The following is a 27,761-nucleotide window of genomic DNA, read 5'->3' on the forward strand; positions in this document are numbered from 1 at the left end:
TTAGTGCTCTCGCTCAAATGTCTCTCATTTCCAAAGCCGAAACAGAGACAGAGAGATATACAGAGACAGAGACTCCGGGGCACCAGCATCCCTCTCCCCCTTCTGCCCCGCCCCACCGTTGTGACGGACATTCGACATCAGCCAATACCACTCACGATATGGTCCAGAAGGGCCAATGAGAGACAGAGGAGGGCGGAAGATTTCCCCGCCCCCACTTCTAGGCTTGGTTGAGCCGTGCAGGTAGGTACGGGCCCGGGGAGCCGCCGTTGGCACTGGTGCCCCCGGGGAGTGGGTCCGCGAGTCAGTGGGGGTGATGGTGGGGAAGGGGAGAGGATCCCGTCGGCGGGAGTCTGAGCGGGCGGCCTGGCCGGGAGGCGAGGGCCCGAAGGGCCCGAGGAGCGGGCGCCGCCGAGGGCCCTGGAAGCGGCTGGGCTGGGGGAACGGGGACGTGTGTGTGTGGGGCACAGGGACCCCCGCCCCGCTCCCACTCTCAGGCCTGGGCCGCGGGCTGCTGGCCGAAGAGTCGGGGGGCCTGGGGCCTGGGGGCCGGCTGGATTGGGCCTGGGGCCGGGGGCGCCGAACAGAGCCTGGGGCGCAAGGCCGAACCGAGGTGGGACGGACCGACGCGGAGAGGAAGGGAAGCTGCATCCCGCGGGCCGCCCCTCCTGAAGCGAGCCGGGGCAACGGCCGCAGGCGCCCGTCCCCTGAGCCCACTTCCCCATTCGCCCCTCCCTAACAATGAGGATGGGGCAGAAAGAGTCGCCCCACTGAGGGAAGGTGAGGGGGATAGGTTTGGGAGCAGGGTTCAAGATGGGGGGAGGGGTGGGAACTGGGGCTGTCCCCTTTCTCTTCACCCCATTGCTTTTGCGGTGGAGATCTTGGAGGGTCTCTTAAATTCTACTGATACTTGGGTCAAGAGTCAAACTCCCCTCCTCACCCTCCAAAAGAAAATTTGATGAACGTTAAGTAAAGTGATGCCAAGTCTTTCAAGCCTAAGTGACAGACGCAGAGCAGGAACAAATCTACACCAGAGGTCTTTATTTTTACTTTTATTTTTTGTTTGTATTTTTCTGAAGTTGGAAACTTTATTTTTACTTTTTATTTAAAAAAATGAGGGTATTTTAGTCTGATTCTCGAAATTTATTTTACAGAGGTGGGTGCTGTTATTTTTGTGCTTACTTGGGCAAGCCTCCATTTTAAGCAAAGCAGTAACTGGTTAAGCTGGACTTTTCATTCAAGCCTAGGACTTGAACCAGGGATCCTAGAGAGAGGTCATTTAATACATCCTCCTTCCTCCAGGCAAACTTGCCTCCCTCCCAGTCTTTAAAATTAAGTTTGGTTTGCTTTTAAAGATCTCTAGGGAAGAAGGGTCTTTTATTTACTTGTAGCACTTTAGTCAAGAATAGGTTTTTATTTTTATCTCTGTAGAATTGGTTCTGAAACAAACTATCAGAGAGGTTTTCATTAAATAAAATTAAACGTGGCAAGGGTCTTTAATTAATGGCCAGTTAACAAATCACCTTCCAGTAGTGTTCATGAAGTACCCTGGATGAATAATCATTTTCCTTTTTTTAAAACTTTTTATTTATTGATTTTTAGAGAGGAAGGGAGACAGAGAAGGAGAGAGAAACATGGATTGGCTGTTCCACCCATTCATGCCCTCATTAGTTGATTCTTGTATGTGCCCTGACTGGGATTGAACCCATGACCTCTGCATTTCAGGAACATGCTCCAACCAACTGTGCTACCCGGCTAGGGCCTCATCAGTTTTCTATCTGAGAGTTTGGTTTTCCATTTCTAAAATTACTGTTTGATAAGTAATTTTGTATTATCTAAAAAAGTCTATTACACATTCAATCTACTTTTTATGTAAAATACATTTCTTTCTATATATGGATATACACGTCCACATTTGCCCTTTTCTGAAGAGAACTGTGTTTTGTATATCTTTTTAGGATGGTGAAGCAATACTACTTCAAATCTTTTTCCAGATAGCTTAAACTATTTGCTTTTTCTTGATAATTTTTTTAGTCTAAATGACAGTCTTCTCTTTCAGATACCTTCTTGAAACAAATATTCCTATCTGCTCATACTTGGTGACTGAGGGATTACTAAGACTCCTTTCCTGCTCATTTCTGAGTATTGTCTGAACTATTCCTGACACTATGAATGCTATTTGGATGCCTGTTAAGGTAAGATGTATTATTTTAATTTAATTTTTAAAAGATTTTATTTCTTAATATTCAAGTAGGGGGAGAGGGAGAGAAAGAGGTGGGAAGGAGGGGGAAGCATCATCTCGTTGCTTCCCGTATGTGCCTTGACCAGGCAAGCCTGTGGTTTTGAGCTAGCGACCTCAGCGTTCCAGGTTAATGCTTTATCCACTGCACTACCACAGGTCAGGCTAAGTAAGATGTGTTCTTTTTAAAATTAAAGGCCTAATTTGATTTTTTTAGTATTGAGAATATTCTAAGTTTGGAATTTGCAAATTCTTCAACCTGACACTTCTTTCCCCTTAAAAACTACTATTGTGTTTGTATCCAAGGACTGATTGGTTACTCCTTACCTGTAATGCTACTTTTCTTGATTGTTGGAGTTAAAATATTAATGAAATTCTCAAACTAACTTAAGAACTTATAATGATGTGTTAATTTTTTAGTTTTACATTGACAAACCACATAGTTGTAAAATTCTATTCCTATCTCAGTTGGATAGATTGGCAATTCAGACATACAGGTCCACTTTCAAACAGGTACTTTAGAGTCATAGGTACTTGGGTGTGTCCCACTCTTGCAAATCTTAGCTGATTCATGTGTTACAAAAGATGTGTCATTAACCATTTGTTTACTCTGAAACTTTGTATAGGATATTAGAATATTCTAAGACCTGTTGGTTTGTGTGTATAACTCTGTTGGAGAGTTCTCTTGCTGCTTCCTAGTCCTTTGTGTGGGAATTTACACTATTTTCTCATCAGGTAGCACTTTGTGCCAAGTTTCATCTCACAGGATAAACCACTTTTGGGTAGTGTGGACAGATGATCTTTAGATGAAAAAGCTCTCATTGATGTGGTTTTTCTCCAGTCTCGTGACTCCTTCCAGTCTCTTGTACATAGATGGCCAAAGGACACTCCATTTGGACTAAGCAGAGGGGCAAAGCTTAAGACACATGAAGAGAGGAAAATGGGAGGAAGGATGGAGAGAAAAAAACAAGGAGTCATGGAAACCCTCCACCAGCTTCACAGGTGGCACAGGTTGCCTGCCTATGGAGCTAGATACCACACTTCCCCATGTATAAGACGAACATTTCCCTGAAAAATCTGGGGCCTAAAATTGGATGCGTCTTATACAGTGGTTATAGGTTTTTTGTTTTGTTTTTTTAAAATTTTTTTTATTTTTTCATTTTTCCGAAGCTGGAACAAGGAGGCAGTCAGACAGACTCCTGCATGCGGCCGACTGGGATCCACCCGGCATGCCCACCAGGGGGCGTCGCTCTGTTGCATCCAGAGCCATTCCAGTGCCTGAGGCAGAGGCCACAGAGCCATCCTCAGCACCTGGGCCATCTTTGCTCCACTGGAGCCTCAGCTGTGGGAGGGGAAGAGAGAGACAGAGAGGAAGGAGAGGGGGAGGGGTGGAGAAGCAGATGGGCGCTTCTCCTGTGTGCCCTGGCCAGGAATCCAACCCGGGACTTCCGCATGCCAGGCCGACGCTCTACCACTGAGCCAACTGGCCAGGGCGGTTATAGGTTTTTTTACTTGCATTTCCCACTTTTTTGCACTTGTTTTTGCACTCATTGTTGAAGACAGTGATTCGTCAACAGATACAGATGAGGACTAGCTAATGGATGGGAGTTTTGACAGTGATGAGGAGTTGTATGAATTTTTTTGTGTGTGTGTGTGACAGAGACAGAGAGGGACAGATAGGGACAGACAGACAGGAAGGGAGAGAGATGAGAAGCATCAATTCTTCATTGCGGCACCTTAGTTGTTCATTGACTACTTTCTCATATGTGCCTTGACGGGGAGGGGGCGGGCTACAGCAGACAGAGTGACCCCTTGCTCAAGCCAGCGGCCTTGGGTCCAAGCTGGTGAGTCTTTCTCAAACCAGATGAGCCCACGCTCAAGCCGGCAACCTTAAGATTTCGAACCTGGGTCCTCCGTGTCCCAGTCCAATGCTCTATCCATTGCGCCACCACCTGGTCAGGGGAAGTTGTATGAATTTTATGATGAATAAAACTTGAGTTCAATAACTTTATGTAATACATTTTTTTTTTCAAATTTCGGGCACCAAAATTGAGGTGCATCTTATACATGGGAATATATGGTATGTTGTTAGATCGTTCACTGTGTGGTAATCTGCCCTGTAGAATTCCAAATTAAAACAGTAAATAAATCAGAGAATAATGCAATCTGTGTAAACTAAATATTTGGATTGTTGGAAATCTTTAGGTAAAGGTAGATGAAGTTCTCAACTTCATTTATGTTCTAGCTCCTATTGTTGAATAATGAGTGAAGGTGACACAGTTTTTTCCAGCCATTCTCCCTGTAGAATTGGAGGGGTTACATGGGGAACCTAGCCAGAAGTCCTGAACCCTTAGGAATTGGAGGACCTTGTACAAGAGTATTTGTCTTTGATACAGATTATTTAGCACCAGGACCTGGTGGCCTTTGTTATTTTTAGGAAGCAGGCAAGGGTGTATCCCTAGAAACCCAAGTAAATTGAGATCTATATCTTGGGTTTTATTTTATAGTCACTTTGGTTTTAACTAATGTATTAGGTACATAGGGATCTGCTTTTTATGGTATATTTGCTGTTTAAGATAGTCCTCTAAATCTCAGAACCATGGGGTGTTAAACAGTTGACCCTTTCTTTTAAAATTAAAAATTTAATTTATTGTGTTAACATGTATTTATGTGTCCCACTCAGTATAGCACCCTCACCCCCAACCACGTGCCCCCCATTACATCCCCTTTGTTCTCCTTCCCCTAACTTCCCCCCTTACCTCTGGAATTTGCTGTCCTGTTATCTGTATCAGTGTGTTATTTATATATAATTTTACTTAATCCCTTCACTTCTCTGATCTTGTCCCCTCATCCCCCTTCCCTTTGACAGCTGTCCGTCTGCTCCCCGTGACCCCGCCTCTGCCTCTATTCCGTTCCTCAGTTCACTTTGTTCATTAGATTCCACATATAAGTGAGATCAGATGGTATTTTTCTTTCTGCCTGGCTTATTTCACTTAGCATAATAATCTCCAGGTTCATCCATGCCATTGCAAAAAAAGGTTTCCTTCTGCACGGAACAGTTGACCCTTTTTACCCTTTAACAACTATGGGAGTTAGTAGCAACTTACCCCTCATCTCCCGCCAGTCAAAAACAGCAAAAAACTTGTCACTCTTTCAAAACTTAATACTGATAACAGTGTAATCTTACTAATAACAAATAGTTGATTAACATGTATTTATATGCTGTATATATTATATATTTAAAGTAAGTCAGAAAAAAAATCATACCTGACCAGGGGGTGGAGCAGTGGATAGAGCATTGGACTAGGATGTAGAGGACCCAGATTCGAAACCCCAAGGTTACTGGCTTGAGTGCGGGCTTATCCAGGATGAGCATGGGTTTATGTGGCTTGAGAACGGGCTTACCAGCTTGAGCATGGAATCACTGGCTTGAGCTTGGGATCATAGCCATGACCCCATGGTTACTGGCTTGAGCCCAAAGGTGCTGGATTGAGCCTAAGGTTGCTGACTTGAGCAAGGGGTCGCTGGCTTGGCTGGAGCGCTCCCCCCCCTCCCCCAGTCAAGGCACATATTAGAAAGCAAGCAAGGAACAACTAAGGAGCTGCAACAAAGAATTGATGCTTCTCATTTCTCTCCCTTCCTCTCAGTCTGACCCTATCTGTTCCTTTCTCTGTCTCTGCCAAACACACACACATGCACTCACACAATCATAAGGAAGAGAAAATACGTCTATAGTATTTATGGAAAAGACTGTGCATTTCAAACTCACATTGTTCAGGGGTCAACTGTAGTTTCACAGTTACACCTGAAGTTGTACCAAAGACCTCTGTCTTGGCAGGAACACAGACTGGAAGCTAGTGTTCTCTACTATATGAGTTACTACCTGTTAATTCAGAATGTAGTTATGCCACTGCCTTAATTTGATGTTTCCTGCTAGTGGAAAACCTCTTCTAAATCTAATATATTTTTTTTGTTGTTAAAAATTTCCTCCTCCTTTTATTACTTAAAAAAAAAAACCTTTAAAATTACAGTGTTTGATCTGGGCAGGAAAAGCACTTATTTTGGGGAAGAGGATAGCATTGAATTTGCAGAATGGAAAATAGAATGTGAGGGAGGGAGAGGGGTTGGGGAAAGGTGTAAAGAGGGACAACTATAAGGTGATGAAAAATGATTCAACTTTAGGTGATGGGAATACAACATAATTGACTGTTCAAGTGCTGTGGAGATGTTTACCTGTAATCTGTACTCTTGTTGATCAATGTCACCCTGTTAAATTTAATTTTTTAAATTAAAAAAAAAAAAAAAAAAAGGACAAGAGGCCTGACCTGTGGTGGTGCAGTGGATAAAATATCGACCTGGAACACCGAGGTTACTACTGGTTTGAAACCCTAGGCTTGCCTGATCAAGGCACATATGGGAGTTGATACTTTCTGTTCCTTCCCCTTTCTCCTTCTCTCTCCCCTCTCTAAAATGAATAAATAAAGTTTAAAAAGAAAAAGGGAGAAAGAGAACTGTATTCTCTTTTTTTTTCTTTTTTTAAATTTTTTATTTATTCATTTTAGAGAGGAGAGGAAGAGACAGAGAGAGAGAGAGAGAGAGACGAGAGACAGAGAGAGAGAAGGGGGGAGGAGCTGGAAGCATCAACTCCCATATGTGCCTTGACCAGGCAAGCCCAGGGTTTCGAACCGGTGACCTCAGCATTTCCAGGTCAACGCTTTAACCACTGCGCCACCACAGGTCAGGCGGTATTCTCTTTTTTAGTTGTAAATATTCCTAAAATGTTTCTTAAGTAAAAAAAAAAAAAAAAAAGGTAGCCTATTTAAAATGTATACTTTGGAGCCAGAGTGTTCATTTTCTATAGTGTTTATGCTTTGTTTCTGATTATCTTATTTCAGAATTAACTCTAGGTTTTTTTTGTTTTGTTTTTTTTACATTTACTGATTTTAGAAAGAGAGAAACATTGATTTGTTGTCCCACTTATTTATACATTCATTGGTTGATTATTGTATATGTCCTGACCAGAGATCGAACCTACAACCTTGGAATATTGGAACAGCACTTGAAGCAACTGAGCTACTAGGCCAGGGCTGAACTCTAGTTCTTTTTTTTTTTTTAGAAATTTCTTTTGGGCCCTGGCCGGTTGGCTCAGCGGTAGAGCGTCGGCCTAGTGTGCGGAGGACCCGGGTTCGATTCCCGGCCAGGGCACACAGGAGAAGCGCCCATTTGCTTCTCCACCCCTCCGCCGCGCTTTCCTCTCTGTCTCTCTCTTCCCCTCCCGCAGCCAAGGCTCCATTGGAGCAAAGATGGCCCGGGCGCTGGGGATGGCTCTGTGGCCTCTGCCCCAGGCGCTAGAGTGGCTCTGGTCGCAACATGGCGACGCCCAGGATGGGCAGAGCATCGCCCCCTGGTGGGCAGAGCGTCGCCCCCTGGTGGGCGTGCCGGGTGGATCCCGGTCGGGCGCATGCGGGAGTCTGTCTGACTGTCTCTCCCTGTTTCCAGCTTCAGAAAAATGAAAAAAAAAAAAAAAAAAAGAAATTTCTTTTTCTGCCTGACCAGGTGGTGGCGTAGTGGATAGAGAGTAGGACCAGGGCGCAGAGGACCCAGGTTCGAAACCCTGAGGTCGCCAGCTTGATCATGAGCTCACCAGCTTGAGTGCAGGGTCTCAGGCTTGAGCCCAAAGGTTGCTGGCTTGAAGCCCAAGGTCGTTGGCTTGAGCCCAAAGTTTCTGGCTTGAGCACGGGGTCACTAGCTGTGCTGGAGCCCCCTGGTCAAGGCACATATGAGAAAGCAATCAGTGAACAACTAAGGTGCCGCAGTGAAGAATTGATGCTTCTCATCTCTCTCTTCCTATCTGTCTGGCACTATCTGTCCCTCTCTCTGTCTCTGTCACAAGGAAAAAAAAAAAGAAATTTCTTTTTCTTTTAAGACTTTATTTCTTCATTTTAGGAGAGGAGAGGAGAGGGGAGAGAAAGAGAGAGAGAGAGAGAGAGAGAGAGAGAAGGGAGAGAGGAGCAGAAAGCATCAATTCCCATAAGTGCTTTGGCCAGGCAAGCCCAGGGTTTCGAACTAGCGATCTCAGTGTTCTAGATTGACACTTTCTACACTGTGCCACCACAGGCCTGAGCTCTAGTTCTTAATCAAGTATTACTTAAATGTTAGGCCTGAGTATGTGCTTGGTTTCATACTTCTAGAAAGTAATGCCATTATTCACTTTTTTCATCACCCAAAGTACCAAAGGAAACCTAGGTAACAAAGGAAAAAGAATTCCAGAGGACACTTGTTAATTAGAATCTCCTGTGGAAATTATTTACCCCTTTCTGTCTGTATCAGGGGTCTCTGGCTTTTTTATTGGTAGCCATGACTAAGCGGTTTATTGATGTTTGCTATTTCTAGGTCCCGTTGTCAGGGTTGATACAGGTAGGATGGGAGAGGAGTAAGGAACAGGAAGAGAATTGATGACTTGGACTTGGAGAAAAGAGCAGTCTTTGGTGTATGATATGGTGCCACCATCAGTTGTCTCAGAGGGACTGCTAGTTGCTCTGGTTGCTCTGTGTACTAGACTAGATTATGATGAAAGCAAGTAAAAAGTATTTTTTTTTTTTAGCGAGAGACAGAGACAGGGAGAGAGACAGAGAGAGGGACAGATAGGGACAGACAGACAGGAAAGGAGAGAGATGAGAAGCATCAATTCTTCGTTGCAGCACCTTAGTTGTTCATTGATTGCTTTCTCATATGTGCCATGACCTGGGGTGGGGGGCTCCAGCAGAGCTAGTGACCCCTTGCTCAAGCCAGAGACCTTGGGCTCAAGGCAGTGACCACGGGATTGTGTTTATGATCCCATGCTTAAGCTGGTGACCCCATGCTCAAGCTGGTGAGCCTGCGCTCAATCTGGCGACCTCGGGTTTTTGGTTTTTTTTTTTAACAGAGACAGAGAGAGAGTCAGAGAGAGGGATAGACAGACAGAAATGGAGAGAGATGAGAAGCATCAATCATTAGTTTTTTGTTGGGACACCTTAGTTGTTCATTGATTGCTTTCTCATATGTGCCTTGACCGTGGGGCTACAGCAGCGACCTTGGGTCCAAGCTGGTGAGCTTTGCTCAAACCAGATGAGCCCACGCTCAAGCTGGCAAACTTCGGGTCCCAAACCTGGGTCCTCCGCATCCCAGCCCAACGCTCTATCCACTGCGCCACCGCCTGGTCAGGCAACCTTGGGGTTTTGAACCTGGGTCCTTTGCATCCCAGTTCTATGCTTTATCCATTGTGCTGCTACCTGGTCAGGCGTACAAAGTATTCTTGACAGAAGAACAGAATTAAAATACAATTCAGTATGATATGGAAAGATCTCTAAGATACACAATTAAGTGATAAAAGCAAGTGCAGGCCTTGGCCGGTTGGCTCAGCGGTAGAGCATCGGCCTGGCGTGCGGGGGACCCGGGTTCGATTCCCAGCCAGGGCGCATAGGAGGAGCACCCATTTGCTTCTCCACCGCCACCCCCTCCTTCCTCTCTGTCTCTCTCTTCCCCTCCCGCAGCCAGGGCTCCATTGGAGCAAGGATGGCCCGGGCTCTGGGGATGGCTCCTTGGCCTCTGCCCCAGGCGCTGGAGTGGCTCTGGTCGTGGCAGAGCGACGCACTGGAGGGGCAGAGCATCGCCCCTGGTGGGCGTGCCGGGTGGATCCTGGTCGGGCGCATGCGGGAGTCTGTCTGACTGTCTCTCCCCGTTTCCAGCTTCAGAAAGAAAAAAAAAAAAAAAAAAGCAAGTGCAGAACAGTATGTATGATGTGTTACCTTTTGTGTTTTTTGAAAAAGAAATGGAGAAAATTTATATTGACTTATGGATATACATTAAAAATAAAACTTTAGGCCCTGGCTGGTTGGCTCAGTGGTAGAGTGTCGGCCTGGTGTGCAGGAGTCCTGGGTTCGATTCCCAGCCAGGGAACACGGGAGAAGTGCCCATCTGCTTCTCCACCCCTCCCCCTCTCCTTTCTGTCTCTCTCTTCCCCTCCAGCAGCCAAGGCTCCATTGGAGCAATGATGGCCCGAGCGCTGGGGATGGCTCTGTGGCCTCTGCCTCAGGTGCTAGAGTGGCTCTGGTCGCAACATAGCGACACCCCGGATGGGCAGAGCGTCGCCCCCTGGTGGGCGTGCCGGGTGGATCCCGGTCGGGTGCATGAGGGAGTCTGTCTATCTCTCCCCGTTTCCAGCTTCAGAAAAATACAAAAAAAAAAAAAAAAAGGGTACTCTAACCTAGGGCACATATTTTCCTGGGATATTGAAGAATTTTGAATTTATATATGTATATTTCTAATATTGAATTATAAGGTCAAGCATTAGCATTTTTATTTGCTCGCCCTGACTGAATAGCTCAGTTGGTTAGAGCAAGCATTGTCCCTGTATGCAAAACTTGTCAGTTTGATCCATGGTCAGGGCATATGTAGAAAGATCGATGTTTCTGTCTCTTTCTCTCTCTTCCTCTTTCTCTAAAGTTAAAAATAAAATTAAAATTTTTTTACTTGCTCTTAAAATTATAATATAAAAAGATTTTTTTATTGTTTATTAGGTACGCTGTCATGGTTCTTGGTTTTGAGATATTGGGCAGTTTCTTAATCTCTCTGATATTCAGGACCCTCCTTTGTATTGGTAATAATATTGACATTTATTTCAGAGGATTGTTTTGTATTATATCTGTAAAGGACCTAGTGTCTGGCTTAGTGAACTACTACTACTACTAGTTCCTTATAGCCTAATGGTAACAGCGGGGGTTCTGGCTGCTTTTGGACAAGTTCCTTAACCTCTTTGAGCCTTGGTGTTCTCATCTGTAGAAGGGTATAATTATAGTACCTAGATCTTAGGGTGAACTTTGTAAGGACTAAATTGAGTTTCTTGATGCCAGGTGCTTAGAATAATACTTGGTATGTACTCAGTAAACACACCTGCTAATCTTCTTCATGACACCTGTTTCCTAAGGCTACTGTAACAAAGTGCCACAAACTGAGTGGCTTAAACAACAGAAATTTATTGTCCTTCAGAAGTCTGAGGGCAGGGGCATGCTCCCTCATGAAGGTGCTAATTCAGGATCTGTTCCAGGCCTTTCTTCTAGCTTCTGGTAGTTCCTTGGCAGCATAACTCCTGTCTTTTTTTTTTTTTCTTTCAAAAATTGGTTTTAGAGAGAGAGAAAGAAACATGGATTTTTTTTGTTCCACTTATTTATGCATTCATTGATTGATTCTTGTACGTGCCCTGACTGGGGATCGAGTCTACAACCTGGGTGTATTGGGACAATGCTCTAATCAACTGAACTAAAGGGCAGCATTATTCCAGTGTTTACATAGAATTCTCCCTGTGTGTGTTAAAAAATTCTCCTTTTAAAAGGACAACAATAATATTGGATTAGGACCCACCCAAATGACTCCATTTTAACTTTATTATCCCTGTAAACACACTATTTCCAGCTAAGGTTACATTCTGAGGTACTGGGGGTTATGAGTCCAAACTAACTTTTTTTGGGGAGAAGTCACAATTCAACCCATAACAACATCCAGTACCTTTGTCAGCCCCAGAGATTGTGTGATTTATCATGTGTGGCAGATCCTCAACACCTATACATAGAAAATGAAAAATTTGGCCCTAGCCAGATTGCTCGATTGGTTAGAGAATCATCCTGAAGTGCAGAGGTTGCCAGTTCAGTCCCTGGTCAGCGAATGTACAGGAACAGATCGATGTTCCTGTCTCTCTCTCTCCCCCGCTCTCGCTAAAATCAATAAATTAAAAAAAAAAAAGGAAACTTCTGATGTAAATTGGTAACATGATTTAAAGCTATAGCTTATTTCTTTAGGTTTCTCATGAATTTTTGTTTAATATGTATAGGTTTTTGTTATTGAAACTCTAGACTTATATAAAATTGAAACTTTAGAAGGTAAGATTATTCTTTTTTTTGGTATCAGTAAAATTCTGATTTGAAAAATTAGAATCGAGATTATATTCTTGCTTTCTATGGTCTCATCCTTTGTGTAAAGTGATGGAACCTTGGGATTTCCTTAATCTGTCCAGGTGTCTGTCTCTAGAGGCTTGGGAGTAAGGATAGCAATAATATGGAGTTAACACTCCCTTCCCTGTGTGAATGAAGAGATGCTATATTTGAAAAAAGCTCAGTATAGTTATCTGCCACCATTTGGCTTCAAACTGACAATGGGGTAGGCAGTATGGATCACCCCAGAAATAGCAAGGCCTTGAGGAAGTTCCTCTGGCCTGATTGATTTGGCCAGCTCTCTGCTTCTATTCTCCTTCTGTTTCCCATTTAAGGTAAAATTCAAACATAAAATTCAAATTTTATTTTATTTTTTTATTAATTTTTATTTTTTTGTATTTTTCTGAAGCTGGAAACGGGGAGAGACAAGAGACAGTCAGACAGACTCCTGCATGCGCCCAACCGGGATCCACCCGGCACGCCCACCAGGGGCGATGCTCTGCCCCTCCGGGGCATCGCTCTGCTGCGACCAGAGCCACTCTAGCGCCTGGGGCAGAGGCCAAAGAGCCATCCCCAGCGCCCGGGCCATCTTTGCTCCAATGGAGCCTTGGCTGCGGGAGGGAAAGAGAGAGACAGAGAGGAAGGAGGGAGGGGTGGAGAAGCAAATGGGCGCTTCTCCTATGTGCCCTGGCCGGGAATCGAACCCGGGTCCCCCGCATGCCAGGCCAACGCTCTACCACTGAGCCAACTGGCCAGGGCAAATTTTTATTTTTTTACAGGGACAGAGAGAGAGAGTCAGATAGAGGGATAGATAGGGACAAACAGACAGGAACGGAGAGAGATGACAAACATCAATCATTAGTTTTTCGTTGCGACACCTTAGTTGTTCATTGATTGCTTTCTTGTATGTGCCGTGACCGCAGGCCTTCAGCAGACTAAGTAACCCTTTGCTCAAGCCAGTGACCTTGGGTCCAAGCTGGTGAACTTTTTGCTCAAGCCAGATGAGCCCGCGCTCAAGCTAGCAACCTTGGGGTCTCGAACCTGGGTCCTTCCTCATCCCAGTCCGACGCTCTATCTACTGCGCCACCGCCTGGTCAGGCCAAAATTTTATCTTTTACTAGTGATTCAAAATTATCAAAGAGCCTCACAATGCTCATCATTTATTGTATTGTGCTGAAACATAATGTGTCTTTGGAGACTGTAGAATATATTGTATTAGTGAACTAGTATGTACGTATGACCTACTCTTGGGCTATTCTTTATATTATTTTGTCTGTTCTATTTTCATTATCTTCTACCTTCGTATCAGGTTGTTACTGTCCTTGTAGCAGCTCTTCCCTCTATTTTAATGCTTTCTTTCTGTGGTAGGCTAGGATACCAGCAAACTAAGCTTACATATCTTATTTGCTAAGAAGATCAAATAGATTTTTAGTGATGGAGGAGGAACATTTCTATGGATAAAATATGAAGAATGAGCCTGACCTGTGGTGGCGCAGTGGATAAAGCGTCAACCTGGAAACACTGAGGTTGCCGGTTCAAAACCCTGCTTGTCTGGTCAAGGCACATATGGGAGTTGATGCATCCTGTTCCTCCCCTTCTCTTTCTCTCTCTCTCTCTCTCTCTCCCCCCCCCTAAAATGAATTAATTAATTAATTAAAAAATAAGAATGATAGGTTTTTGGCAGCCTGATGCAAAATGATGTGGTTTTGCCAATGTGCATTTTATGAAAAGGAGAGCCCATTGCTTTCATTAGATTTTTACAATGCTCTGGGGCTGCTCTAGATAAATGCATGTTATAAAATTGCTTTGTCAGTTGTCATTAAAGGTTCTCCAAGCCTGACCTGTGGTGGCGCAGTGGATAAAGCGTCAACCTGGAAACACTGAGGTTGCCGGTTCAAAACCCTGGCTTGCCTGGTCAAGGCACATATGGGAGTTGATGCTTCCTGCTCCTCCTCCTTCTCTCTCTCTCTCTCTCTTTCTCTCTCTCTCCCCCCCCTAAAATGAATAAATAAATAAAAAAAAATGAAAGGTTCTCTAATTTTTTCTCCTATTTCTCTATCCCGAAGTAAAGGAATATAGTATTAGCTAATTGGACTGTGTAAAGGGCCATGTGACTAGTCCTGAGACAGTGCTGACCAGACTGAGACAAAGTATAGTTGGTAGGGGCTAGAGTGAGGAAGGGAGTTAGGTATTGGGCAGGAGAGCAACTCTTGGCATTGTTGGCTGATTTGCTCCAGAGGACAAAGGGAATAGTCATAGTAAGTTCTGGAAGCTCAGAGAACATATATTAAGGTACTTGATTTAAAGAAATTGAAAATAGCCTGACCAGGCGGTGGAGCACTGGATAGAGTGTCAGACTGGGATGCAGAGGACCCAGGTTCGAGACCCTGAGGTCGCCAGCTTGAGCGCAGGCACATCTGGTTTGAGCAAAAGCTCACCAGCTTCAATCCAAGGTTGCTGGCTCGAGCAAAGGGTTACTCAGTCTGCTGAAGACCCGCGGTCAAGGCACATATGAGAAAGCAATCAGTGAACAACTAAGGTGTTGCAATGCACAACGAAAAACTAATGATTGATGCTTCTCATCTCTCCGTTCCTGTCTGTCTGTCACTGTCTATCCCTCTCTCTGACTCTCTGTCTCTGTAAAAAAAAAAAGAAAAAGAAATTGAAAATATCTTTTTAAAAAATTATTATTATTATTATTATTATTATTATTATTATTTGTATTTTTCCGAAGCTAGAAACGGGGAGAGACCGTCAGACAGACTCCCGCATGCGCCTGACCGGGATCCACCCGGCACGCCCACCAGGGGGCGATGCTCTACCCACCAGGGGGCGATGCTCTGCCCTTCTGGGGCGTCGCTCTGCCGCAACCAGAGCCACTCTAGTGCATGAGGCAGAGCCCAAGGAGCCATCCCCAGCGCCCGGGCCATCTTTGCTCCAATGGAGCCTCGGCTGCAGGAGGGGAAGAGAGAGACAGAGAGGAAGGAGAGGGGGAGGGGTGGAGAAGCAGATGGGCGCTTCTCCTGTGTGCCCTGGCCGGGAATTGAACCTGGGACTTCTGCACGCCAGGCCGACGCTCTACCACTGAGCCAACTGGCCAGGGCCAAAAAATTATTTTTTTATTTTGAACACCCTACTGATTTTAGCTTTTGCTAGGTTTTTTTTCCCTCCAGGAATCATCTTGTAAAATGTTGGCAACCCAGATCATACTTTAATAAGTGAGACGGCCAGATGAGAGTGAAAACAGGGGTAAAGGAATCAAATAAAAAATATAAATTAATGTTAGAATTCTAGAAGCATCTTACTGTGGGGGCTTCTTCAGAATTTGAACCACCTGACTTGATTATAAAGGGTCACCCTCCCCCAATGTCTTTACACCTTAGGTCATAGACCATACAAAATCTTATTAAGGACAGCTGTCTTCTTGGGCAGCTATCCCTTGTCCCTGTTTTCATCTCTTCCCATACTAGGCCCAGCCTGGTCTCTTGAGCTATTATTTTCTTCCTCCTTGCAGGGACCTTTGGCAGTCAGCTGTCTCTTCCCAACCAATTTTCAACCTTCCATTCCATTTTGGCTCTTGTTCCTCAGCTCAGCTCATGAAAATACACTCTTGTCTTTTTTACTTTTTATGAATACAAACCCCTTAAACCATGTCCCTTTGTTCTGGTCTAGCTTCTACCCATGTGTTCCACTGAAATTGCTCTTATAGATTCATCCCTGTTGCCCAAATTCAGAGGCTCCCTTTCTGTCCCTATCTTCTGAGGCCTCCTTGTGTTTCTGACGTAGTGGACCATTACCTCTTGCTGTGGTGGTGGTGGTTGTTTCTGGCCTCTTGCCTTCATTTCTGAGAGGCATTGTAGAAGAGTGATATGGAACATGGAATCTGAAGCCAGGCTTCTAGATTAAAATTTCAGTTCTTATATTTGCTGTGTGACCTAGCTAAAGTAATTTAACCTCTCTGTGTCTCAGTTACCACATCTGAAAAATCAGAAAAATAATAAAAATAATACAAGTAATAACACCTACCTCCCAGGACTGTTGTGAGGAGGAAATGAGTTAATACATGAAAAGTACATAGAAGAGTATCTGGCACACAGTAAAGTACAAATGATGAGTGCTGGCTCTTTCTTGTCATTATTGTCATTTCTGGCTTCTCTTTCAGTTTTCTTTGCAGACTTTTTTCTCTTTCACATCACTGTTTTCCTTACTTTGGTTCTCTCTCTATCCTGTCCAGTTCCTGGGGGACATCTGAGATAAATTTGTGTCTCACTCACGACCCATTATAGTGATGATTTGCAAATATGTTTTTTTCAATTTCAGTCCCATACACACAGCTGCCTCCTGGACATCTCTGCTTGGTTGTCCTTTGTCCATTTTATTTTATTTTATTTTTTTCATAAAATTTCAGATATATTTGGTTTGAGTCATTTGGAGTTCTGAAAAATATGTCGATGTCTAAAGCACATTTGTGCATCTCCTGGAAGAGTGGCCTTTTAGAAGAAATCAGACTCTGCTTCCGTTTACAGAGATAATCAGGAATATGTCCAAACAATTGTTTTCAATGAGTTTATAAACTTTCAGAAGGTTAAAGTCTCCTATTCCTGTTTCTTTGGGGATTTTTTCTATATCTTTAACAAGTTCAGTACAAGTTGCACCCATCAAATGTGTTGTCAGTTTACAAGATAACATTACTGGAAGTAGGCCTACATGAACACTTATCTTGCTAGAGGCTGACATTACAAAACAGCATCTCAAATTTTTCTATCAGATAATGTGGTTAGCTCATTTGTAAGACTGAGAGACTTGATTCCAAAATCACAGTGATTTGAAGAATTTTCTTTCTTTTTTTTATTTTTATTTTTTATTTTTTTTTGTATTTTTCCGAAGCTGGAAACGGGGAGAGACAGACAGACTCCCACATGCGCCGGACCGGGATCCACCCGGCATGCCCACCAGGGGGCGACGCTCTGCCCACCAGGGGGTGATGCTCTGCCCCTCTGGGGCGTCGCTCCGTTGTGACCAGAGCCACTCCAGTGCCTGGGACAGAGGCCAAGGAACCATCCCCAGCGCCCGGGCCATCTTTGCTCCAATGGAGCCTCGCTGTGGGAGGGGAAGAGAGAGACAGAGAGGAAGGAGAGGGGGAGGGGTGGAGAAGCAGGTGGGCGCCTCACCTGTGTGCCCTGGCTGGGAATCGAACCCGGGACTCCTGCATGCCAGGCCGACGCTCTACCACTGAGTGTCCTTTGTCCATTTTAAAATGACCTTACCATCTACTTACCCAAGCTCATCCTATTCCTATCTTCACATCCCAGTGAGTGGTACCATCATCCATCCAGTCACTTAATTCCTTCTTATGCTCTTGAGATCCTAGCTTGTAATGTTTCCATAGTCACGTCCACTTCTCCCTTCTAAGTTCAGACCTTTGTCGCCTTTTGCCTGCATGACCTTCAGTCACTTTTTTTTTTCCTTTTTTTAAGATTTTATTGCCTGGCCTGTGGTTGTGCAGTGGATAGAGCAATGACCTGGAATGCTGAGGTTGTTGGTTCGAATTTCTGGGCTTGCCTGGTCAAGGTACATATGAGAAGCAAGCAATGAACAACTAAAGTGAAGCAACTATGAGTTGATACTTCTCGCTCCCCTGCCTACTCTCTGTAAAATCAATACTTCTTAAGAAAAAAAAGATTTTATTTATTGACTTATTAGAGAAAGGAGAGGGAGAGAGAGAGCGAGAGAGACAGAGGGAGGAGCATCAACTTTTACTAGTTGCTTCTTGTATGTGCCTTGACTGGGTAAGCCTGGCGTTTTGAACTGGCAACCTCAGCATTCCAGGTTGTCACTTTATCCATAGGTCAGGTCTTCAGTCAATTTTTGATCATTCTCCTTGACTGCCTTCCAAGTTACTGTCATTATAAAATGTAGAGCTCATCATGATTATGTTTATACTTTCCCACGTCTTACTTGGCTTTCACGGTAAAGGTCAAATGCTTTCTCCAAGTACCCAGGTTCTGCCAGATCACCTCCGCTCCTGCCTGAGCACTCTGCACTTAGCAGTGCTGAATTGTTTGAAGTTCCATCTGTGCACCGTGTTGTTGCTCCTTTGCCTCTGGGCCTTCACACAAGCAGTTGCCTCTGTTTAAAATGGCCTCTGCCCTGTTCTCGAAATTATCAGTGATGAAAATAACAGTAACAACAGTAGCTGACACAGGGCTTTGTATGTACCCAGGCATGGCCTTTAAGTGTGTGTGCATTCCTAGTACTTTTGTACAGTGGCTGCAGGTTTTCTTCTTTCACCACATTTGCTAGTCTTTAAATTCCTTGAGAGTAAGGGCTGTGCCTGTCTTTTATCATCACTGATTGCTGTGTGATGGTACTTAGTAAATGTGTGTTTCATAAATAGGCTGAGGACAGCATAGCTCAACCTGTGGAGTACATCTTTAGGAGGTTATCAGTAGAAAAGCGGAGTGAGTCACATCAATTCATCAATCCTAGCTTTTTACCCCTTAGAACTGTAGGACCCAGTCTGTTCAGTGTGAGCAGCTTTGTAGCTTGGAATAAGGCTAAGAGGTATTTGTTTGTATTTTAATCTTACATTGAATAATGAAGGGCATAGGTGATTTTGTTTTCTTAGTGAGAACTTGTTTGCTGACAACCCAGTGTTATCTGGTAGCTAGAATCTTTTCACATTAAAGTATAGGGAAATAGATATTATTTAGGCTTGTGGTGCTCCAACCGGGCAGTATATTTGAGAGTGTACTGATGGTAGTTTTAGAACTCTTTGTGGCATTAGTTCTTACACATTAGTAATCAGGTGTCCCTTCTGTCCTTCTCCATCACAGATATATTAAGTAGATTTTTATTTTTATTTTATTTTATTTTTTAAAATATTTTATTTATTGATTTTTTAGAGAGAGAGGAGTGAGAGAGAGAGACAGAGAGAGAGAGAAGGGGGAGGAGCAGGAAGCATCAACTCCCAAATGTGCCTTGACCAGGCAAGCCCAAGGTTTCGAACCGGCGACCTCAGTGTTCCAGGTCGACGCTTTATCCCACTGCGCCACCACAGGTCAGGCCTTAAGTAGATTTTTAGACACATAACATTTTATCTTATCATTGTGTATAAATAGTGTTTGTAGCAATAGCCCAGAAAATGGGCAAGCTTGTAATTGTAGCCTACCTTTTTTTAAAATTTTTTTTTTTTAATTTTTTTTTTTAAATCTAGGTCTTGAGCATGGTAGCAAGTTTTTGGCCAGCAGGGGGAACTGAATTCATTGATGTGTGACTCCATCTCAGCTGGTTTTCAAAATGTGTGTCACAGCCAAAGAAAGAAAAGCTTTACTGACAAAGAATATGAGGAGAGTTCACAAAGAAGAAATGCAATCTTTTCCTTGTTGTTGCCAATTTGCAATCCCCCTTCTGTTTTTGCATAAAATATCACATTGTCTTTAGGCAACATTCTATAACTATTCAAAAATTATTATTTTTGACTGGAAGTTATGAATCCTTTAGATACAACTTAGATTTTTTTTTCCTGTAAATGTCTTACTTTTCATTTGTCCATGATATAACACCTGCCATTTTTCTGCCTGTAGTATTTTATCTTAGTGGCTCTTTGAGGAATTACAGGGTAAAAATCACCTCTCTAGGTAGGTCTGATGGTTAGAAAGCTTGACCTTATGTTAAGTTAAAATGTGTCCCTCTGCAATTTCCATTTTGGGCTTAATTTGTCTACACAGGAACTGTCTAGAGCAACTACTCTAGTTTCTCTTTTGCTAGACAGCCCCTTAGATATTTAGACAAGTTTCATGCTTGCCAAAGAATTCTCCAGGCTGAAAATATATCCTAGTTTTTGCAAATGTTTCTCATTTGATACACTTAAAAATTCTTTTCAACTCTCATTTTCCTTATTTTTCACTATCAGTAAGCTTATTGTATTCTATCCACAAAATGGGAAATTCTCTCATATAATTTATTAAATTGTTAAGTAAGCATTTCCAAAATGTTACCTAAGATAAATCTTCTGCTTATATTTATTTGGGGAAATGCCGATGTACCCAATGTTACTTTTCTATGTGTAAATCATGCCCCATCTCTGGTAAATATTTTGTTTTGTGGTCACTTAGGTTTTTTATTTTTTATTTTTTTTAATTTAAAAAAAATTTTAAACTTTTTAATTAATATTTAGAGAGTGAGAGAGAGAGGGGGGGGGAGGGAGGAGCAGGAAGCTTCAACTTTCATATGTGCCTTGACCAGGCAAGGGTTTTGAACCGGCGACCTCAGCATTCCAGGTCAACGCTTTATCCACTGCGCCACCACAGGTCAGGCCCACTCAGGTTTTTTAAAAGAATAGTCTTTTACTTAGTCAATCAAGATTTTTATAAAAGCCCACATAAATTATTTTCACATACTTACTTTCTCCTCAGAGAATTTGGGTAGACTGGTGTGGTGGGAGTTCCTCTTTTAGAAGCCATGTTGTCTTTTCCTCATGCTGATATGTCTTCTGATCTTATCCTCTACTAGAGATTGGCCAGTTTGGCTGGTTTAAAGCTTGCAGCTAGAGCCCTTCTCTTGAATAGATGGGAGTTATGTTGATGTCATGTTTTTATTTATTTTGTTCAGGAGATATTTACTGAGTGCCCAAGTAGGCCAGAAATAAAGCAGAGGGGTGGGTAAATGTTGATAAAGGACACAAATCTGGATTCTATCCTCCTAGAGCTTATAGGAAGTTACCTTCCTCATGTGACTATCAGACAGTTGGTTCTTCCTTGCAGTTTTATAATGTTATACTTAAATTCTTTTAAAATGCAGAGAATACTTTGGGGCTCTATGACTATCTAATAATGTCTAATTTATTTGTTTGGAAGCATCTTGTTTATTTAGTGATGAATTTGATTCACTATCCCTTGTTATTTGTATACCTTAAAGCAGTGGTTGGGAACCTATGGCTTGCGAGCCAGATGTGGCTCTTTTAATGGCTGCATCTGGCTCACAGACAAATCTTTAATAAAAAAAAAATGTTAAAAATATAAAACATTCTCATGTATTACAATCCATTTATTTCCTACCGCTCATGTTCATGGTTGCAGGTGGCTGGAGCCAATCACAGCTATCCTCTGGGACACCAAATTTTTATTGGATAATGTATAAGGTACACAGGTCCTTTTGAGGTCAGGAAGTAAACTTCCCTCCTTTTAATCAAGTAGTCAGCTAGCTAATTGCAGAAACCCTTTTGACGAAGAAGATGGCTAAAAGAAAAAAAGTTGAGGAGTATCGTACTTTTCAGCAGGAATGGACAGAGGAATTCGCCTTTGTGGAGAGAGCAGTTTCTTAATATGCAAGATAAAATTGCATCAATGAAACGGTTAAATATAAAGCGGCACTTCGACACATGCCATACTACATTTGCATCGAAATATCCAGCGGGGGACAGCAGGAAGAAAGCATGTCAAGGGCTACTGTGCAGAGTGCAAGCTAGTCAGCAGCAACTCCACATTTGGACCCAACAAGGTGACTGGAATTCAGCTAGCTTTGCTGGTGCTTTAGCAATTGTGAGAAACGGAAAGCCATTCACAGATGGGGAGTATGCCAAAACATTCATGCTTGATGTTGCCAATGAACTTTTTGACGACTTTTCAGATAAAGACAAGATAATCAAACGAAATAAAAGACATGCCTCTGTCGGCAAGAACTGTTCACAGTCGTACCATCATGATGGCAAATCAAATTGAGGCAACACAAGTGAAGGACATAAATGCAGCACCATTCTTTTCTCTCGCTTTGGATGAGTCAACAGACATAAGCCATTTATCCCAGTTCAGCGTGATCGCAAGGTATGCTGTCAGAGACACACTATGTGAGGAAAGTCTTGCTGTTTTGCCTATGAAAGAGACAACAAGAGGGGAGGATTTATTTATTTATTTACAAAGACAGAGAGAGAGTCAGAGAGAGGTATAGACAGGGCCAGACAGGAATGGAGAGATGAGAAGCATAAATCATTAGTTTTTCATTGTGCATTGTGACACCTTAGTTGTTCATTGATTGCTTTCTCATATGTGCCTTGACTGTGAGCCTTCAGCAGACTGAGTAACCTCTTGCTTGAGCCAGTGACCTTGGGTCTAAGCTGTTGAGCTTTTGCTCAAACCAGATGTGCCTGCGCTCAAACTGGCGACCTCGGGGTCTCGAACCTGGGTCCTCGGCATCCCAGTTCGACGCTCTATCCACTGTGCCACCGCCTGGTCAGGCAAGAGGGGAGGATTTATTCAAGTCTTTCACTGAGTTCGCTAAAGAAAAAAATCTACCGATGGATAAACTTATTTCGGTGTGTACTGACGGTGCTCTGTGCATGGTGGGGAAAAACAGAGGATTTGTAGTGCTTCTCTGTGAACATGAAAGGAGACCCATCCTAAGTTTTCATTGCATCCTATATCAGGAGGTGCTTTGTGCTCAGATGTGTGGCGAGCAGCTTGGTGAGGTGGTGTCACTGGTCGTTCGGGTGGTCAACTTTATTGTTGCCCGAGCTTTAAATGATCGCCAGTTTAAAACTGCTGGATGAAGTTGGGAATAATTATCCTGGTCTGCTTCTGCACAGCAATGTGCATTGGTTGTCAAGAGGGAAGGTGCTCAGCCGTTTCACGGCTTGTCTGAGCAAAAATCCGGACTTTTCTTTTTTGTATTTTTCTGAAGTTGGAAACGGGGAGGCAGTCAGACAGACTCCCGCATGCGCCCGACCGGGATCCACCTGGCACGCCCACCAGGGGGAGATGTTCTGCCCATCTGGGGCGTTGCTCTGTTGCAACCAGGGCCATTCTAGCTCCTGAGGCAGAGGCCACAGAGCCATCCTCAGCGCCTGGGCCAACTTTGCTCCAGTGGAGCCTTGGCTGCAGGAGGGGAAGAGAGAGACAGAGAGGAAGGAGAGGGGGAGGGGTGGAGAAGCAGACGGGTGCCTCTCCTGTGTGCCCTGGCCGGGAATAGAACCCAGGACTCCTGCACGCCAGGCCGATGCTCTACTACTGAGCCAACCGGCCAGGGCCTGGACTTTTCTTGAAATGAAAAACATCGAGCATCCTGAGTTAGCTAACACTGAAGTAGCTCCTGAAGTTCTACTATCTCGTGGACATGACTGAACATCTGAACCAGCTCAATGTGAAAATGCAAGGCATTGGAAATACAGTCTTATCCCTTCAACAAGCAGTGTTTGCATTTGAAAACAAACTGGAACTCTTCATTGCTGACATTGAAACAGGTCGTTTACTACACTTTGAAAAACTGAGAGAGTTTAGAGATGCATGCACAGCAAGTGACCCTGCTCAACATCTTGATCTCCAGCAGTTAGCAGGCTTCACATCTAATCTCCTGCAGTCATTCAAAGCGCACTTTGGAGAATTTCGTGAGTGCACCCGTCTTCTTACGTTCATCACCCATCCACATGAGTGTGCAGTGGACAGCGCCGACCTGAGTTACATCCCCAATGTCTCCGTCAAAGATTTTGAGCTACAAGCTGCTGACCTGAAGGCCTCAGACATGTGGGTGCATAAGTTCAAGTCACTGAATGAAGATTTGGAAAGACTTGCACGACAGCAAGCAGAGTTGGTGAGCAAACACAAGTGGGGAGAAATGAAAAAACTTCAATCTGTGGACCAGCTGATTGTCAAAATTTGGTAAGCGCTTCTTGTCACATACCACATACTGCAGCATGTGAGTATTGCTGTAGTGACAATGTTTGGCTCTACTTATGCATGTGAGCAGTCTTGCTCACATCTAAAGAACGTTAAGACCAACTTACAATCACGTTTAACAGATGGAAGTCTCAACGCCTGCATGAAATTTAACTTCACCACGAAGTTTAACCTCACCACATATCAACCAGACTACAATGCCATCAGCAAAACCATGCGGCACCAGAAGTCGCATTAATGGTAAGAAATACTTTATTCATCATTGGTTAGCAATAGCATAACAACATTATTAAAAAGAATTCAGAGACTTATTGTACTTTAAAAGTGTTAGTCTTACATAAAATGCACACATTTACTTGTATTTAGTGTTAAACATATTGTATGGCTCTCACAGAATTACATTTTAAAATATGTGGCGTTCATGGCTCTCTCAGCCAAAAAGGTTCCCGACCCCTGCCTTAAAGAATAATTTAGAAATAGGTTTTTCTTTCTCATGTCTTCCTTAATAAATATTAAAGCAAATTATACATAGCCCTATCAGCTGTTTTGCTTCTTTAAGTATCATATATTTATACCCTGTTTATCAAGTGACTCAGCCAATCATTATTGAGCTTTGGGGGGGAGGTGCTGAAACCCTTGAGCATCTCTGGCTTTTATATATTAAGCCACCTCTTTGTGGCTTTGCATTTTCTCACAAGGTTTTAATTGTTTTGCCTACATAGGTTGTAGTGCTCCTGTTAGCTACAATTTAAGATCTTTTATTACTCTTCCTTATTTTTGTTATCTGTTTTGAGAAAAGTTGTTACTTCCTTTTTTCCTGACCACCCTCTTCCCTCCCCTACTCCCACATTACTTAGCAATTCAAAACTTATGGTTGAGCAACTGACATTTTTTAATCTCTTGCATGGAATTTCTTGAAGTCCATCTCTAGGCTTTGTATTATACATTTGCTTTTTAAACATAATTTTAATTTTATCTAACTAAAGTTTAGATTTTTCTTTCCCCAAATTGAGTAACCATGTGATACATTTTTAGTTTTTCCTGACTTACAGAATATTGGTTATGTGTTTTTTATGTCTATTCTAGTGGGTCATATATATCAGTTTCTGATTGTAATTTAGAACCAAGTTCTGTTATTTGTATATGTCTTCGTAGGTTCTAATATTTTTGAGAAAGCATTTATTGTATTATTTAAAAGTTTCTGCCAGTTTTTTCTCTAAAAAGTTTTGTGTTGTTAAACACAAAGGTTGTTGAACTCTACATTATTGTTAATGTTGTAGTTTTCAGGTTTCTGTATCAATGAGCTTTATAGTTGAAAAGAATCCTTGATTTAAGTTTTCTATGTAAAGAAATTAAGAGCAGTAAGGTCATTTGCCCAAAGTCACATAGCTACTTAGTGATAGAGCTAGAATTTGAATGACCGTCTAGTATTAATTATATCAGTCTAATGATTACTGGGTGATAGATTTATATGCTAATCACACTTATATTAGACCATATGCAAACAAGAATTGTTGATTTATGGGGGAAAAGTAAAATGAACAATCTGACTTTGAAATGAGTTGCCTGATCATCATATTCCTTTCTGTTCAGCACATACTCTTCCTCTCAGATCCTGTGTTTATGGATCAAGTGCCATCTTTATATTCCAGATAAAGCTGGAGATGCCAATGCCAAATTTTTTCTCTTTGAACCACCCTATTATAGATGTCTTTTCACCATCTGTTATAATATTCTTCAGGGAGAGTATAATATTATTGGTTTTGTTGAAGCTTTTAAAATAATAATGCATTCCAATCCTATCTCACTGAAGATAACCCTTCCAATAATAGAATTTTGCATTCCTTAAACTCTTCACTTTCAGATATCCTAATTTGTTCCATTTCTATAGATGACTGACTGTTTTGATGACATGTTGGGTCTTCCTCATTTCATTCTCACAGAGTAATTTCAAGTAATTTGAGTTTGATGAGAACCTTATTTTTTTGTTTTTTAAAGAATTTCTCACTTTAAAAAATATTATCTTTATTTTTTATTCATTTTTTAGAGCGAGGGAGAGAGAGAGAGAGAGAGAGAGAGAGAGAGAGAGAGGAGAAAGGGGGGAGGAGCAGGAAGCATCAACTCCCATATGTGCCTTAACCAGGCAAGCCCAGGGTTTTGAACCGGTGACCTCAGCATTTCCAGGTCGACGCTTTAGCCACTGCGCCACCACAGGTCAGGTGGGAACCTTATTTTATTTTTTTTATTTTTATTTTTTTTTCATTTTTCTGAAGCTGGAAACAGGGAGAGACAGTCAGACTCCCGCATGTGACACTCTGCCCACCAGGGGGCGATGCTCTGCCCATCCTGGGCATCGCCATGTTGCGACCAGAGCCACTCTAGCGCCTGAGGCAGAGGCCACAGAGCCATCCCCAGCGCCTGGGCCATCTTTGCTCCAATGGAGCCTTGGCTGCTGGAGGGGAAGAGAGAGACAGAGAGGAAAGCGTGGCGGAGGGGTGGAGAAGCAAATGGGCGCTTCTCCTGTGTGCCCTGGCCGGGAATCGAACCCGGGTCCTCCGCACGCTAGGCCGACGCTCTACTGCTGAGCCAACCGGCCAGGGCGGAACCTTATTTTTAATTAAAAAACTTTTCTTTATAGAAATTTACTAACTGCTCCAAAATTCCTTTTTTTTGTGTGTGTGACAGAGACAGAGAGAGGTACAGATAAGGACAGACAAGAAGGGAGAGAGAGGAGAAGCATTAATTCTTTGTTTGTCTCTTTTGTCTCCTTAGTTGTTCATTTATTGCTTTCTCATATGTGCCTATATCTGGGGTGAGGGGCTAAAGCAGAGCAGGTGACCCCTTACTCAAGCCAGCGACCTTGGGCTTCAAACCAGTAACCATGGGGTCATGTCTATGATCCCATGCTTAAGCCAGTGACCCTATGCTCATGCCGGATGAGCCTGCACTCAAGCTGGCAACCTTGGGGTTTGAACTTGGGTCCTCCGCATCCCAGTCTGATGCTCAATTCACTGCGCCACCGCCTAGTCAGGCGCAAAATTCCATTTTTGTGAACATGTATGATGTGGTAGACATTTCCAATGTATAATTATATTTTTATACACCTATATTTTGAGGTATAATCACTCCTGGGGTTTTTTTTTATTAATTTTTTTTTTTTTTTTTTTCATTTTTCTGAAGCTGGAAACAGGGAGAGACAGTCAGACAGACTCCCACATGCGCCCGACCGGGATCCACCCGGCACGCCCACCATGGGGCGATGCTCTGCCCACCAGGGGGCGATGCTCTGCCCAACCTGGGCGTCGCCATGTTGCGACCAGAGCCACTCTAGCGCCTGGGGCAGAGGCCACAGAGCCATCCCCAGCGCCCGGGCCATCTTTGCTCCAATGGAGCCTTGGCTGCGGGAGGGGAAGAGAGAGACAGAGAGGAAAGCGCGGCGGAGGGGTGGAGAAGCAAATGGGAGCTTCTCCTGTGTGCCCTGGCCGGGAATCAAACCCGGTCCTCCGCACGCTAGGCCGACGCTCTACCGCTGAGCCAACCGGCCAGGGCTATTAATTTTTTTTATGAGAGAGAAAGAGACAGACAGCAAGGGAGAGAGATGAGAAACATCATCTCAGTTATGGCACCTCAGTTGTTCATTGATGGTTTTCTCATATGTGCCTTGAGGTGGGGGCCTCCAGCAAGCCAGTGACCCCTTGCTCAGGCCAGTGACCTTGGGCTCAAGTCAGTGACATTGGGCTTCAAGGCATTGACCTTTGAGCTCAAGCCAGCGACCATGGGTCATGTCTGTGATCCCATGATGAACCTAGTGACCCTGTGCTCAAAATGGTGACCTTCAGGGGTTGAACCTGGGTCCTCTGCATCCTAGGTCCACACTCTATCCACTATGCC

At 43.4% G+C, this 27,761-nt stretch overlaps 1 protein-coding gene and 1 non-coding gene across 3 annotated transcripts in view; both read left to right on the top strand.

Annotated features, from left to right (window-relative positions):
• The first annotated feature begins 207 nt into the window (after positions 1 to 207).
• KANSL1 (KAT8 regulatory NSL complex subunit 1) overlaps positions 208 to 27,761 on the top strand; it is a 217,155-nt gene continuing 189,601 nt past the window's right edge. Inside the window, exons 1-2 of one of the 2 annotated variants that reach the window (XM_066363097.1) lie at positions 208 to 240; positions 2,057 to 2,192. The gene's annotated coding sequence lies outside the window, so the exon portion shown is untranslated. Of the gene's footprint in view, positions 241 to 294; positions 778 to 2,056; positions 2,193 to 27,761 lie in introns of those variants that run through there. The other variant, XM_066363096.1, reaches the window with a different exon arrangement.
• TRNAT-AGU (transfer RNA threonine (anticodon AGU)) lies at positions 7,366 to 7,441 on the top strand. The gene has a single exon. It is a non-coding gene; the product is annotated as a tRNA-Thr (tRNA).

This window comes from Saccopteryx leptura, chromosome 2 (genome assembly GCF_036850995.1).
Source record: "Saccopteryx leptura isolate mSacLep1 chromosome 2, mSacLep1_pri_phased_curated, whole genome shotgun sequence".
Lineage (NCBI taxonomy): Eukaryota > Metazoa > Chordata > Mammalia > Chiroptera > Emballonuridae > Saccopteryx > Saccopteryx leptura.